A 16643-nucleotide genomic window follows, 5' to 3' on the forward strand; every position below is an offset into this window, starting at 1 on the left:
ATTTTCTGAGATCATTATCAGGGTGACATATTGCTTCTCAAATAACCCCACGATTTAACATAATGGCTGAAAATTACCATAATGGCTAACTTTAGCAGGTGTCTCTAAAAATGCCCGAAGAATCTATGTAGTTTCTCAGAATCCTCTAAAATCAAATATAATAAGAAAGCACAGAAAACATAACAATATTTTGTGACAGCCTCTAAGGTTTTTTTTTGGTCTGTAATTTTCACCAGTCTTCATATGCCAAAAAAACCCCCATCCCACAACAAAAAACCAAACCCCCCAAAACCCCAAAGGTGGTTCTTTTATAATCATATGTTACCCTCCCACCTAGCCTTGCCTAGACTTTTCTTCCTTTTTTTTTTTTTTTTGTTTTGTTTGTTTGTTAGTGAAATAGAGGTTTTGGTAAGAAATAATCTTCAGTTTCCAGTTTACATGCCTCATGTGGCCTCAGCATGACTTTAAGAAGAAGGTTCCCTGGGGCAGGGTGGGTAGATCCCTCTGCTCACCCCAGCCAATATATGGTGATGCCACTCCACTCTTTCTTTGCTCCCTTTTCCTTCCCACTCCTGACCACATGCTGCTGCTGCATGCTTTGCACCAGTTGTGGGACTCCAATGTGAGCTAATCCAATTCACTAACCTTGCAAAAGGACAAGAAAAAAGAAACATATTTTTTTTCTACTCTGTGAATTGAATCAGCTTCAGGAAAGCTCTAATGAGTGCTGGAGCCCATGAAAAGGAGGGGTAGAACTACAAAAGGGAGCTAACATACATGTGGAGAAGGAAAGACCTCTGGTTTGGTGACAATGGTCTCTTAGATTGACTAAACTTTGCATGGAAACATGGCTTAACTGCCTTTGTAAGTAATTCGTTGCTTGATTATCACTCACCTGCAGTCCTTACTGGGAAAATGAGTTCACTGTTGTAAGCTGCTCCCACTTGAAAGGAAGATTATCCAGGTTACTGATTCTTAATTACACTCTCTTGTTGCATTTCTACTAACAAGAAATGAAACAGCCTTTTGGTATGTCATTACTAATTTCAGGCACACATGGAAATAAAGAGGTAAAAGTGAAAGGCCAATATTATCCACGAAAGAACTGGCATCCTCAAACAATATTCATTTTGCAGACTGGCGTGGATAAGGATAGATATGTCTATCAGTACTCTAGCCCCATCACATGGGATTCTATTTAACCATCAAAATGAGACTCTCACTTCAGATTACAAATTAAATGTTTGGTCCTGGGAAAAACTTAGCAGCAGTGAATTGATTGTAACCAAATAGCAACTTCTGACATACTCTCAGGCTGCAGCCTGAAAAGTGGGAACATTGGAAACAACTATCTGATGCCACTGAAAATCAATATAACCCAAGACCAAGCATTCTCTGTTTCATAAACTTTATCTTTTCTCATAAGAAATGCCCAATTTCTCTGGTGCAGCAGGGCAGGCACTGAGAGGCTTAGTTATATAATAGGTTCCATATTAACAGTTGCTTCTCACTGATTTTTATATCCTGCATTTAAGGATATTCATTTCCGAGGAAAGTATTTCTACTGTGCTGATTGCAGGGAAGCTCATACTGTGGAGACTGTTTCAAACAGCATAATTAAATGATTTTCAATCATTCTTATGCCAAAACACTCATAGATTTACACCTACCTTCGATAGTTTGAGAAGGTTATCTACACTGTATTGAAGATAAATGACTCAATGCAAATGCAGGAGATTCCATCGGTGAAAACAACCCTTACTGCCACGATGAATAGCACTGGAGGCTGAATGCAGCAGCACATCCCCTCTTCCCTTGCGACAAGGAGCCCAGGCTGCACCTGCTCTGCCTACAGAGGGGCTAGAGCATCCTCAGACCTTCCTCCCTGCCGCACGACATACAGCCATTCTAATGAAGTCAGGTCCAAGAAGCTGTAGAGGGCTTGCCACATAGACCTTGCAACATTTAGCCCTTCATTTCTTTCTTAGGGGCTGATATGGCTTCCATAACCGCAGCATTGGAAGCTATGGACACAGCAATGAAGAGGTGAAGCCTGGAGCAGTCCGTACCAGGGGAGCTGATGCAAATGCACAGGTTGTTCTCTTTAAAACATGAGTAAAAAAGGTTTCTGTGAGTTGGAAAGGACACATCGAAGAGAGTGATCAGCCTACCCCTGGGTAAAAGTGCCAGTGTTGGAGTAGGTCTGAAACACTTTAAGGGCTTTGTCAAGTTTTCAGAATTTCTCTTTTTTTTTAGAGCTGGGACAGCTTAACTTGCTGTGGGTCAACCTATTACTCATTCTTCCTCCAATTGCCTTAAAACCTCATTCTGCATTTATTCCCACTAGTGACAGCTGTGAAAAAGGGATTTGTTACAAAATGCTGATCCTGTGAAAACTAATGACATTGGTTTCAGCTGAAGTTTCATCCAGAACAGCTTCTCAGGGCTAGGATGGAGTTTCTGCTCACAGTGAACACATTGACGTTTGGACTAGTTATTTCAGTGGATGCTATCCAGGCATATGCTATTGACTTCTCAACAGCTCTCACACTAAAGGAATGTACACAAAAAAGTGCAATTTTTCCATTACAGTCTAAACTGGAAGGACCTTTTGTAACAAGAGAAGCTAGGAAAGAGGTTCTGAAAGATCTAATCAAAACTATTTAGCAATCTGTTACTTTCTGAGCATGGGTTTTGCTAAGGACTGAAAAAGAGATGAAGAAAACATGAATCCACAAAACAGGAAGAGAAGTGTTGTATGTTGTATTTTGTTTTACCCATAATATGGATAAAACCCATCTTAAGGTCTAGTAGGCATTTATCACTAGGCTAGAATGCAACAATAGGAGGAGATAAAGGGTTAAATTGAATGGATGTCAGGGTACAGCTTTTAGGGTTTATTTGCATTACCATGAGATAGACAAGAAGTAAGAAATAGGTGCCTGATTTAATTTTGGTTTATAGCAACCTGCTGATCAGGTGAGATATAGGTAGGTATAAAGGAGGTAGAGCAAAGATGGTGATTTGTTTAAAGTGAAGGAAAATGAGCTAAACTTCTCAAAGGATGTTGTTTTTCTGATACTCCCTTATGTTTTCTGAGACTCTGCCTCAAAGGAGAAATGAAAAGGGCAGCCTTTTGCATATGATAAATACTTTGGAGATGTTTGGAGTAAAAGACTTTATTTTTGAAAATTATTAGTACAGATCAGGGTTTTCTTGTTTAGCATAGGCAAAACTTGTTTTTTGTTTAACACTGGGATACTGACCTTCGAATCCTCTCTTTCTTGCTGAATGTCAGCAGGAATATGCAAAAATAATTCCACAGTTCAGGATAGCAAACCATCAGGTGGTACTTGGTCAATCTTTCCTGTTAAAACTCTTCCAGTTGGCATAAATTACCTCAGTACTAATCGAGACAGAGTGAAAAAGAGAACTAGAAGAGCTTAATGGCTTTGGAATGCCTCTAGTACTGTGTAGGTGCAGAAGTGAAGTAACTAAATTATTGGCTGAAGAAATTAACTCATTCTCAGTGAAAATATAACCACTTTATCACATTTTTCTCTCTCTCTTTTTTTTTTTTTTTTTTAAAGAAGGGAGATCATGTACCCATAAAATTTCAATGTCCACCAGAAGTAGAGAGGCTATCACAAAGAAATTAAGAGCATATATATGACTCCTCCGCATAGTTACTAGTTTAGTTTCCTTGCTTTTCCTTATGCTACTTTTTTTTTTAATGCTCTTTCCAATAACTGCAAATAAACTCCTTTTGTCTGAATTAGGAGACATTTTATTCATTTATAGCTGGATTTCTCAACTAGACATGTAACTGAAGACATACTGTGATAATTCTTTGCTAGCTACCTGGACAGTAATGTATTTCCACATAGGCTTGTGGAGAAACAATAACCATGGAGGTATAATTACACACTGTATTTTGCTTGCAGTACAGATTAAACTGGTACAGGCTTTCAGAAGTGGATTCTGGTTACTCAGGCAAGCTACAGACTAAGCACGCTATCTACACCTTTATTTTCTCTATGCTGCATATTTCAGTATGTAAAGCATCCAAACATCAATGTCAGTACCTTGAAGTAAAATTGACAGAGCATGTTACAAAGAAGGTTAATAAAGGGATCTTCTGGAGATAGCTTGCTCATGATCTTTCTACCTGCATTGTATTCCTTATTTTAAAATAAAAGACTACCAAGCTAAAAGTTTACAGTTTTACAGATACCTTCCAAAACAAAAATAAAGAGGTTAAAACATCACAAATCTGATAGGTAATTATTTTTCAAGTTTTCAGATTAAAATACGGAAAGCTTCTAATAAAATATTCATGATCAAGTTCTGTAAGAAGCATAAGTCACGTATTGAATGGGCTTCATAAGTGAAGAAAGTGTTTACATATTAGATAAACTACTGGTAAACCCCATCCCTGTAATGGATCCAGTTGATCTAGCAGATTTTCAATGGATTCAAATACCAGCCTTTAAGAAGCTAGAATTGAATCAATATGCATGTTACACATAAACTGACAAAGATGAATTAAGCTGTTTTATCTAGCATGACCTTCTCTGGATTATTCATACATTACCTTCATCATGTCTCATGCAGTAAGAGTGATTCAAGTTTTCTTTACCATTGTGCCTGTCATCCTGTCATATTTTAATGTCAACACTGTGTTTATTAGGGACATTTTGCCCGGGGGGGGGGGGTGTGTTTCATTTTTGCCTTTCAGTCAGCGAAGAGAGAAAATATCACTGTGTCCCTGTATTTTTGCATAGCATCACACCAACATAGCAACTTGATGACTAACTGAGCTGTCATAATAAGCATCAAGGATTTATAAAGTGTATTTTGTTGGAACTTCTAACTCTGGGGTTTTTTTCTTTGTTTAACGACTTTCTTTTTCCATTCCTGCGCTGCCTCATATGGTGCAACTACAAGTCTGCAAGCAAAGGGTGGGCTGAATGAAACACCAAATCATTATGATAGCCAAAAGTTCATGAAAATTTGTATTCCATTAGGGAAGGAGGGAAAAATTAAACAAAACATCAGAGAAGCAAACCAGTGAACTGACATGACAGTCATGACATCTCCAGTTAGATGTTCCACGTCAACTGTACACACTATGTAAAAACACTCATAATTACTGAAAAAGTGAGTCAGAAATTGTGGCCATAAATCAATTTACTGAGACATAACTTATTAAGCAAGATCTCTAGGTATGATCACTATATCATTGGTATAATCCATTTTTCTTCCCTAGCACTTTGTCATAGTTGGAATTGTAGCTTTTCATCAAAGTGGTCTCCACGTGTGAACATTCCCAAAGATCAGGGCAAAACACGAAAAATGCAAAATGCATGTGTACTTCGTGAAGCTATAAGGTAGTTTTCAGAGGTACAGAACAAATATATGCCTGTATCATTCATATACCTTGGAGAGGATGTTTTCCGGGATGCTATTTACATCTAGGTTGAGTCTGGGGATAAAATATTTGCATGATAGTTTTACGAAACTGAATCCGTGGGCAGCAGAACTCCACAGAGCTGTTCATTCTAATAAAAGTAAACTAGTCTCTGTAAGATTGGGTTCTTTATTCTTTAAAATTTGTTCTATCTGCTCGACTGCAAGCTCTAGCAAAAATATAAAACACCTTTTCTTGCCCCCTCAACCTCAAATACTGGATATAGCAACTTTTTCAACTTTTTGGTATTTTATTGATTTTGATAATATACAGTTGTGTATAGAAACTAACTGGTTAGAGCATAAATCCCTCATCTTGCCAAGACAAGGATCGGAGAGGAACTGCAATTTAAACAAACAAAAAAAATCATTGAGCGTTCAGCCATATGGAGAGAATTTCAGTGTCAAGCTATGCAAGGAGTGGAAGAAGCCCAACTTTGAATGATTCATTCATTCATTCATTCATTGAGTTATTTGGAGGAGCATCTTCAAGTCACTTTATATTCCTAAAAGAGGACAGAAGAAGAATTTAAGCACCAAAATTCAATATTGTAATGGAGACTTCCTTTCCAGTGCCCGGCAGTCATGGGGGCCTGGGGGTGTTGCCTTACCAGAGCTGTGAAGTTCTGGCCATGACTAAAGGCAGGCTGCTGTCCCTGTGTAGGAGCGCTTTGTTTCAGGAGCTGGGCATTAACACCTTAACTCTGCTCCAGAAGCTCTTTTCTTTGTCTCTAGGAACTAGACTGACACACACTGTGTACACAATAATGAAGAAATCAGATTACGAGATTTATTTACAGTAACACCAGTAATGAGAAAAAAAGGATAAAATTAAAACTGGAACAAAAAAAAAAGAGAATAGACCAGACTTGAAAAAAATTAAGTCATGGAGAAGTCAGAGTTCCCTGGGGAGAATGGCTAAGAATTAAGAATCTTTCATAAGAAATAAAATTAAAGATTTGCTAACGACTGTCAGGTAGATTTGTGGGTGAATGGCATATTGTTCCTTGCATTCTCTCATGTGAAATGTTGCTGTCTTTTTAAGCAGACTGTAGGAGTTTCTTAAGCATGCTTCCAGCTAATCAAAATCAAGTGGCCATAGAACAGGAAAGAATAAGCAGTAAAGTTGATATATTTGAATCTAACATTAAAATTCAACAATAATCCTTCACTCCTTGAGTGTGCCTCTATTTTATTAAGTATTTCAATGCAATATAATTAATTTATTAGTAGCAATTAACGTACTGGTAGCAATATCCTTGAACAAGGGCTGTAACTCAAGAACTCATGCTTAATAAAAAAACCTACTGTGCTTCTAGTGACTCCTGCATAATGGGAGACCTGATACCCAAATATCTGAAAATCAATACAAAATGAAAATATATTAATCAGGAACTAGAACAGGACTTATTATGCACCAAGTATTCTATATTATAAAGAGCTGCTATATCATATGCACAGTATAAGCTGATGAGAGCATTTATTGGGTCTTTGATTTATTTACTTTTTAATTTTAATAAACCACTTACAGGCATGCACAGTCCCTTTGTCTTCTTTGTGACAATCTGACACAGCTTGGGAAAGCAAGTTCACTGTTCATTAGAGAAATATCACCCAGAGGGTCCTTTCAAAAAGCTTTGTGTATTCCAGCTGGAAAAAGGAAGTCTGAATGTTTTCCATAGCCTTACACTTCAATTCTGATGTACTGTCATTACCAGTATTGCAGAAAAAAAGTGATATTTCTTATTGTACTGCCTTATAGATCAGTGTCACTAGGGAAATATCACAGCCTGCTTTATATGAAACTGTCCTATTTTAGATGTAGGTATATCATAAAGAACTTTATATCTGACAGGCTTTCCTGGAGTCCAATGCTTTCCACCCAGGTGAGCATCTCCTTTTATTTCCCCCATACGATAAAGTATATCCCTTATTTACCACTGGGTTTTGTCCATTTATAATTTAATAACATCTTTACTCTCTTGAGTTTTAAAAAATCGAACAGCTTCTTCTCAGGGTGCTGGTCATTGCCCTCCATTTTCTTTTTACCTTAAAACCCGCACAATTAACTTCTGTCACCTTAAAAGCCTTTCACACAACACATTGCTCCAGTTGTTGAAGCATATGTAATTACATCCAACAGAACTTGTCCTGGGGCAAGCTGATTTCATGCAATTTTTATAACACCTTTTTCATTATTTAAGCAGAGTGAAATCTTTAGGACAGTGTGATTAAACTGAAATTGGAACTATTAAAGGTACGGTATTCTGAGAAAAGGCAGACTTCTACCATCTTTATGACAAGTAGAATTTTTTTCCTTTATTTTTTGTAACTAAGAAAAAGTTCAATCCACTTGGCACAGATATTGGCCACATATCCAAGACCGTCATCATTATGATTTTTCATGAGTCCATATTAGGTTTTATTAGTACTTTATGGCTTGGGTTGTAGCTTAATTCAGTGGAAACAGAACCAGTGATTAATATGACATTGCAAGCCTGTCTAAAAATCTTTTCTGACTCTGCTGGAGAAAATCTGTAAAACCCAGTCTGAGGAGTTAAAACGAGTCAGGCAAATGTTACGCAAACAATTCCAGCGAGGTGTTTCTTCAGTCTTAAGAACTCATAATTGCCAGTACAGAATACATGGATAAATGTCGTGAACTGATTACTAAAGCTTGCAGGGATGGGAATTTCTGCTTCATGGGACGTTCCAGATTGGATGAGAACGAAACACCGACACTGCAGTCTCCTGCTTTGCAGAACAAACTATTTTGGGCCCATAACCACACCCACGATCAGGCAAATGCGGCAGCCTGCCAGGCAGCCGGGGAGCTGGGCAGCAGGTAAACCAGCCAGCGGGCAAAACGAGGGCTAGGCAGGCAGCCAGCCAGGCAGCTTGCAAGTCCATCTGCCAGTCAGGCGGCCAAAAAGCCGGCAAGCTAACATGCTGGTTGTCTCCCCGGCTGCCCAGCGGGACAGGCTGGGAGCTGGTCAGCCAAGCAAGCCACCTGCCTGCCAGGGCAACAAGCAGGATAGCCCTGCTGCCTGCTGCTTTCTGTCAATGGCTCTGAAGGAATGCATGTATTCGTGTGGAAAGTGCCAATTCTAGTCTTCTGACATCCAGCTATTCCAGGAGAATACATTTAACCAGCTCTGCTTCTTACAAGAAATATGTATATTTAATATATAGAGTTACAGACAGCTACAAGGAAAGGCTTGGTTGTCTACAGAAAGACTCAGGCACAATTTAGGATTAAAATTATGAAATGTAATCTACCTGCTGCTCGGTTGCATTCAGTTCACTGCTCAAATTTGTATTTTCAAGGTGTTCTGCTGTTGTGCATTTGCAGAAGTACGTCATGTTCAGCAGCTTGCTACCTTCTGCCACTTAATTCCACATGGGATCAAAGAATTAGGCATTTTTCTGCCTCAGTTTCTCATTAAATTTTATCTGGTGCATGTTCTTGGAGTATATCTAAGTGTTCCTAGAATACATGTAGATGGATGACACACTGATGCTGAAAGAAACACTTGTGGTTGCTGCTCAGAAAAATGGTTATTCCATTTACTAAGGGCAAGACAGACCTGCGTCCTCCTTCTGCCTGAAGGATTTGAAACTCATATCTAATTTGCTGGAAGCACATTGTAAAGACAATTTGAAGTAAGTAGATAGTGGAAAACTTTGCCTGCCTAGAGGTGGTGGCACCATGGCACAAATTATTCAAGATCGGAGAGAGGCCATGGAAAGATTATGGCCTTCACCTCTCCTGGGAGGCTGGGGCTCTCTGTATGTTATCGTAAGGGATCGCTGTATAAAAATGAAGAATATGGCAAGAACAGGGGCTGGAACTCCCATCTGCCTATTTGCAGATAAGTACCCTCACCACTGGACATATATAATTATTCACATTTACCTCTTTTCCCCCAAAATATTTTCTTTCTCTTGAGCACCCCAGCTTCAGTGGTCAGGGTAGAAAGTACTACCCCATCCACCGTGTTTTATAGCCTCGGGCAAGGACACTGCCTCCAGTCACTGATGTGGGTTTTAACACCAGCCTCTCACAGACGATCTGTTCACATAAAAGTTGGGCAATGCTGTTCCCGCTTGGTGTGCCTTAACAGATTGATCTCCTCTCAGAAAGAAAGTCTGTGGGCTCAAGCTCAAGAGAGGACTCCTGTGTCCTGAGTAAAAATCCTCAGCTCCAGAAGACGGCAGTCCTGGAGACCCATCTGGGGCCACCCGATTCATCCTTTGAATTCTTTCATGCAGTGGTCACAATCCCTAGGACTCAGTTTGTGATTCTCTTTCCTCACCTCCCAAACTGTTATGTCCATGTCACTCTTAGGGCTATACGCCAAGGTCAAGAGGACATAACAGCAGCATGTCCCCAACTTTTGAATTTCTTTTGGGTGTGTAAGTGTGTGTGCGCATATATATATATATATCTATATATATCTATCTGTGTGGGGAGGAACCAGGATTAAACAATAGATGATGTTTTGGGACAATGAGAAAAACACTGTAGCTGCTACAGAACTCAGGGTTTATTACCACTCTTAACTGATCTCTTATCAGCATCACAGAGCCTCAATTCAGTAGCACTCTGTGAAGATGCATGACCTGGGAACTTGTTCCTATTGTTATTTGCATCATCTGGGACCTAGCTATGTATTGAGTAACACAGACTGGATCTCATATCTGTGCATGAAAGACTCAGGATATTTTGAGTTATACACAAGGTCAACACCAGGAATGAGTAGGATGAAGAAGGAGGAATCCTGCTGGTTTCAACTTCAGGCATGAAGAGTATAGGACTCAAGGGACTGACATATAAGAGAAAGATTTAGGAAGACAAAAGAAGAGGAAACAAGCAAGAAGTAAACAGAATAAAAGCACAAAAGGAAGTTAAAACTTTAAAAAGGAGAAAGTATAGGATTCATGGGAGTCACACATGTAAGATTTTTTGTTTTTCTGATGGGTGGCAAATATGAATCTTTTCTGTTAAAAAATAGATTGAAGTGTACAATAGCATAAAGATTTCCCATGCTTTGAAGTTCTGGACAAGCAGTCACTAGCATTTTGGGAAGCATGGGTGGGAGTGGGTTTTTTTCCCTTATTACTGCCTGCTACCTAGCTGACTGTGGGAAGTGTAAGGGTCTTGGGACCTGTCTTTGGACAGAATGTTCTCAACTTGGCCAGCTTTAGGTGAACACAGTAAAACAATACTGCAAACTTTTATTAAAGTCCTAAGACAACATCAGCTGGAATGGAACCCTCCTTGTTTTGGAGGATGTAGTCTGAGGCAGCCCTGGGGCTCAGGAAGCCCATTCCTCTCTTTCCCAGCCCCACAGAAGGCAGGAACACTTTTCCTAGCCTCTGCGACTTCTGTCCCATGACCCACACATTTCTTATAACTCCACAAATGTGTCGCCTCTCCTTCACCCCAGGGCTTTACTGGAAATGAAAGAGGCAAAGCATCATGCCAGGTCATACAGTAATCAAAGACAGTAATAAAGATATCCTGATAATGTCACTGCAAAGTTATGTGATGTGATTTGGTTTTGGTTGCTTTGGAATCACTGCATTACCATAACATCATATATTGCCCATCGCTCCTTTGTACCATTTATGTAGTGCAAAGGGAGTTAATATCTCAGTTCTCCTGCAGGGATCTTCCCTGACACAAAAACAATCCCTGTCAATAGGAAGACAGGCAGCCAGTTCCTTCTCAGCAGCCCTGGCAGAAAGAGAGCTATAGATCTGCTACAAAGATGATCGCTGTACTCAGCCCAACTAATATGTGACAAAACCAGACAATATTGGCAGAAATAAACAAAGAACAAAAAGGGTTCAACTTGCAGCTTCTCAGGGAATTGATTCGCATCTATTCAGCTATATGGTGATTTTCAACATATAGTCTATGGGCTATTGAATGATTGGGAGTTTTCAAGAGCCTGCAAAAAACCAAGCCTGTTTATGAAAGCATATGCACACCAGACATGGGTCTTTGTCTCCACTGTGACTTTTTTTGCAGTCGACAGACTGAAAGAGAGTCAAATGTCCTAAACATCAAAATAACTTTGCAACACATTCATAAAAGTGACGCAGAAGAGGTGGAAGTAGTTTCTAAATGGTGATGAGTATGGTATGGAAGTAGGTAAAGCACCACTGCAAAAAGCTGAGCACAACCATAGAGATGACATATTTTGGCAAATTCTCCTCCATTACAACAGTAGCCTTGGTGTAACTACTTTCTAATTTAAAAGCTGCATCTGTTTTAGTGTTTCTCTAACCCCCTGATGATGTCTTTCATAAGTTTGATGAAGCAAAGCGTTGGATATACTTTTCTTCTTTTGTGAGCTGAGCATTTTGCTGTTCACAAGATTTTTCTTTCACTTAATTAAACATTAGTATTCTTATAGACTTGTTTTCTACCTCCTACCTTGTGGGAAGGAGGACAAAGATAAGGCTGAAGTTAACACCTTTCTTCCTCTTTCAGCAATAGCTGTGGTGTTAGATATTATAACACTCCAGCAGGATGTGATATTGATCTTTTACTGTTATTTGGGGCAAACATAATTATAGCTCTCTTTTGTTTGCATTGTTCAGTAACATTACAGGGTCTGACAGCTGTATGAGCATCTCAGAAGAAAAAAAGAAACTTGTGAGAGGATTGTTCAGATCAAGTTTTGTGAAGTATATGCATTTTTTATATCTTGCTTTGTACTGCAGCTAAACTCACTAGGCAAATTCACATCGTAGGTTATTTACAAATCAGTAATATTCTACTTACATATACCAGATCTGAATATAAATTATAATCTCCTGCTGGAATTTGAAAACAAATGGAGGTACTATTTAGAAAATAGGCAAGATGCTCAGGAGACTGGAAACAGAAGTCTTGGAGTCTCTTCCTCACTGCCACTATCTTATTTCATGGCCCAGAAAAAGTCACATAGTTTGCTCTATCCAGTTAGACTGTAAACTTCTGGGACAGAGACTGTGTCCCTCTTTCTCTGAAAGGTACCTGCTACCATAGTGGCTGGAGAGTCTTAAGTGACATATCAATATGCATAAATCTGATAGATAATTCTGCCAATACATTTGCTAATACAAATTATTCAGAATTGGGAAAGTTTATAGTAATTCATGAGAGGACTCTGACTTCAAATGATGCACTTCAGAAAGCCGAGGATTAAACTACATCAACTCTGCAACAATAAGGCAGAGAATTTGAATCATTGGTGCTTCTGTATACCATACACTGTGTAATACTTGCAATAGATACACTTTTCTTCTTAGAGTGGATTGCACCAGTTTTAATGTTCTTTAAAGCTGATACACAGTGGAGAGGGGGGCATTTGTTCTACCAAGGAGAGAACTGATGCTGTAGGCTTCAATGTTACAGGCTGCTGCTAGGAAACATAGTTTGTTATGTTCTTGAAGTGTCTCTATTAGAGTGGGTAAGGTCTTGGTCTCAGCACAACAGTCAAATGAAGACTTAAATCAATGTCAATACATATGTAATTCACTCATGTCAAAAGATCTGCTAGTGTTTTTAGAAAGTTAAGCATGTTTGTATTATGTTTCCTCAGTTTCAATATATTTGAATGAAATATTTACCTTAAGAAGTTTCTCTAGGCTTCAGTTTCACAGATGCTGGAGGTCAGAAGGCCTGCCTGGACATACACCCGTGACTTTGCTCTCTGTCATTGTACCGCTAGTGCATTGTGATGTAATCAGGTCATTTAAACTCTCTTTCTGTTCATCCATTTACAAAATGAATAAGACTTAACTGCAGCACCTGACAGAATATTTAAAGAACATACAGATCACTGAATGAAGCTATTGTTAAAATAACTACAGAACACACCTATTGTATTGTTACTGCAGATGCATAAAGATCTGCCTTTGGAAGGTGATTATTATTAAAGATTTGCATGAATTTCAGCTTCACAGACAAAACAAAAACCTGACTGTTGGATATTAGCAACTAGGTTTCCATAGTTATTGTCCCAAGCATTTTCCCAAATGTCTTTTTTTTTTTTTTTAAATATTTTAATAATTTATTTTATAGCCTTGTCCTATTTAAGTAGAATCTGAACTGAAGAGAAAAATTAGATTTGATTCCTTTATATTCTTTGTTACATGCAATTTATGAATATAATCCTGTAGCTCTTGCTTCCTGATTCACAGGTTAGAGGACTGAACCTTCAGGTAATCATTCAAGTTTTGCGAGGTGGCAGAGGCATTGATATCAGCACATTAAAAATATAAAGGCTGATGCACAAAGAAGTAAGAGTTGAAGAGATTGGAGCCATAATGATCTTGCTTGAATCCACTTAAGAAACATCGGAAATGTGAGCAACTTTACAAATGGTGAAGAAACGGAATAAATCTAAAATCTTTCAATTAATATTGATAATATAACTCTCAAGATTTTTGACAAGACAAGGTATCTTGGGGTAACTAGCAATAAGTCTTTATCATTTGACAAGCACTCAACTGACTTCATGGCTGCACTGGATTTGAAATGGGTCTATGCAAACACAATAAATGAGTCTTAGATTTTGCAGAAAGAAAATTTATTTTACCAGTCATGGAACCTACCTCTTTTTTCCTATGGTTGCATATATAGTGCTTCGAATAGCTTATTGACTAACCTTGAGAGAAGATCATAAAAACCCTTTCATCTCATGCTGAATTATGATCATACAGCACCATATTAAACAAATGAAATTAGGTGAGCCATCATAGGAGATGTCAAAGTTCAAATCAACTTTTTTTCCTGAGAAAAATATTAAAGTGTAATGACTTACTTGTATTTAAAGATGTATTTAAGAGACCAAAAGAAATCAGAATGTGTTTTAAGAAGACCCAATTCCTGTATTAAAGTATTTTGGATAAAAGCGGTAGGGAAATAGAGCAAAGGGTTGTACACTTCTGGAAGTATTGCAACAGCATGAAGAGATATCTGTCGATGTGACAAGGTAAGGTAAAATAAGGAAGACAGATGAAATAGAAGGAGGTAGGTATTTGTTTTGATCCTTTCAGTGTGCTTTTCCTTTCATTTCTTGAGTCATAACTTAGATACTTTTCTTGCCTTTTTCGTGCATTTTTAATTTGATTTGGATTTTAGGATGCTTTCCGTTTTCTGTATCAATCCATTAGAACATTTTACAAAGTCACAGAGTCTGCAAAGCACTTGAAAAACTCATCTAGTTCATCCTTGCCTGAAGGCAGGTTCAACTGTACCTGTACCATTCCTAACAAATGTTTTTTCTAACTTCTACTGAGAGTTACTTTACCACCCACTTGGACAATACTTTCATAGTCTTTAAGATGCTAACAATTAGCATTTTCCCTTATGTTTAATCTGAAACTGAAACTGCTCGTAATTCATCAACTGCTTCTTGGAGTACTTAGAGATGAAACTCAGCTCATCAGTTCCAACAGATTAGAAAATACATGTCTAATACATGTACTTTCCAACCTGCTTCTGTAGCAGGCAGAGACTACAGGCCCATGTCATTGATACTGGCTGTGACAGGTGTGTGATGACAAGTAGCCTTCTTGACAATGTCATCAAGATCTTAAGCACCATTGACTTTGCAGCATGATTTGTCAGTAGGTTTTCTTCTCCACTAGCTTTTTCTTTCCTGATCTTCTACTGAATTTATAGATGTATCTATGTTGTTTCTGGTCAGACTTTTTTGCTGTTCCCAACCCCCTTTTAGTGTTCATGACTCATCTTTTTCTTGTACTTAAGAAGCTAACCTATATGCTCCTTTCCTGTGTTTGTGGACAATGAGCATTTAGTCAAGTTGGTCTCCTGTAGCATCAAGTTTTTACCTTTTCCTCTGTAAAGAGACACTTGTGTCCTTACTCTTTCTGAACTATCAGGCTTCAACAACATGGACAAATTTTCAATGGTATTTTATCTAGGAATTCTGAGTTTACTGAAGATGTTTTCCTGAAATATTTTGGCTTTATTTTGTATCCCAGTCCTGAGGATCATAAACTCAATCATCTTATGAACATTTTCTTTCACACACCTCCTTGTCCTTCCTTTAGTAGTCTTTTAACACTGGAGAATAAAACCTTTTCTGAAGCCTTTGTCAAGAAAAGCCTTGTTCTGTTGCATTTTCCTACCTTAATTAGTTTAATGCCTTCCCACTTAGTTGGCAACTTACTGAGCAAGGACACTGTCCTTTCTTCCTAAGGTGCAAACCATCCCTAACTTGATATTCACAACATGTCATCTTATTATCAAGAGAGCTGAAGTCTATTGGATAACGTTTACCTCGGGAATATGCTTGTCCCTTGACCCTCCAGTAAGAGGACTAAGAGCACTACCTTAATTCTTCTACCTTTCTCTATTCACAGACCTCAAGAGTCACATCTGATTTTGCATTTCCTATTATATTGCTAGTGTCTATATGGAAGAGCCATACTGGACAGTAGTGATAGTGGTAGATAACTACCACAAACTTTCAGAAGCTTCTTAGATTTGTGCTCCTGGTGGACAACTTTGTTTTCAAAATGCCTGATCTATTCATAAGGAGTAAGGATGCTTCTTTTTGCTATTTTTCCACTATTTGGAGGTGGAATATACCTGGTTTTTGTTACTTACTGTCTTATTTAATGGTTTTTAACACATTGTCTTTAATCTTCTACTTTGATTGAGGAACATGGCTTTAAAATCATCATATTTAATTTAATCTCCACCAATAGATAAGTTCTCATTTATAGTTCCTGAAAAATGTCAGATAAGTTGATCACCAAATTTGGAACTGGGAATAAATGTTGCTTCACAACACACAGATAGAAATTTAGGGAATTCAGTCAGTAAGCAGAGGAAGACTTGAACCATACTGGTCCTTTTTTTTTTTTTTTTTGTATTTTGTTTTGTTAGTATAGGCATATTCAGGCAATATTTTTGTCATTATACATAGAACAGATGACTTGCTTTTGGATAGAGGACATCTACATTGGAAAGTTGGCTGTTCTTTTGCATCTCTACTTGCTAAAGGACATATTTGCTTTGGAGGAATTCAAGTCAAGAATGTTAATTTCTAAGAGTTCCTTTCCATGGGAAGTCATATGTCAGATACAATACAAAAGATTACTTTCAGGTTGTGCTTTTACATGAGGAAACTCTGGAACTCATA

Source organism: Grus americana, chromosome 2 (assembly GCF_028858705.1).
Source record: "Grus americana isolate bGruAme1 chromosome 2, bGruAme1.mat, whole genome shotgun sequence".
Classification (NCBI taxonomy): Eukaryota; Metazoa; Chordata; class Aves; order Gruiformes; family Gruidae; genus Grus; species Grus americana.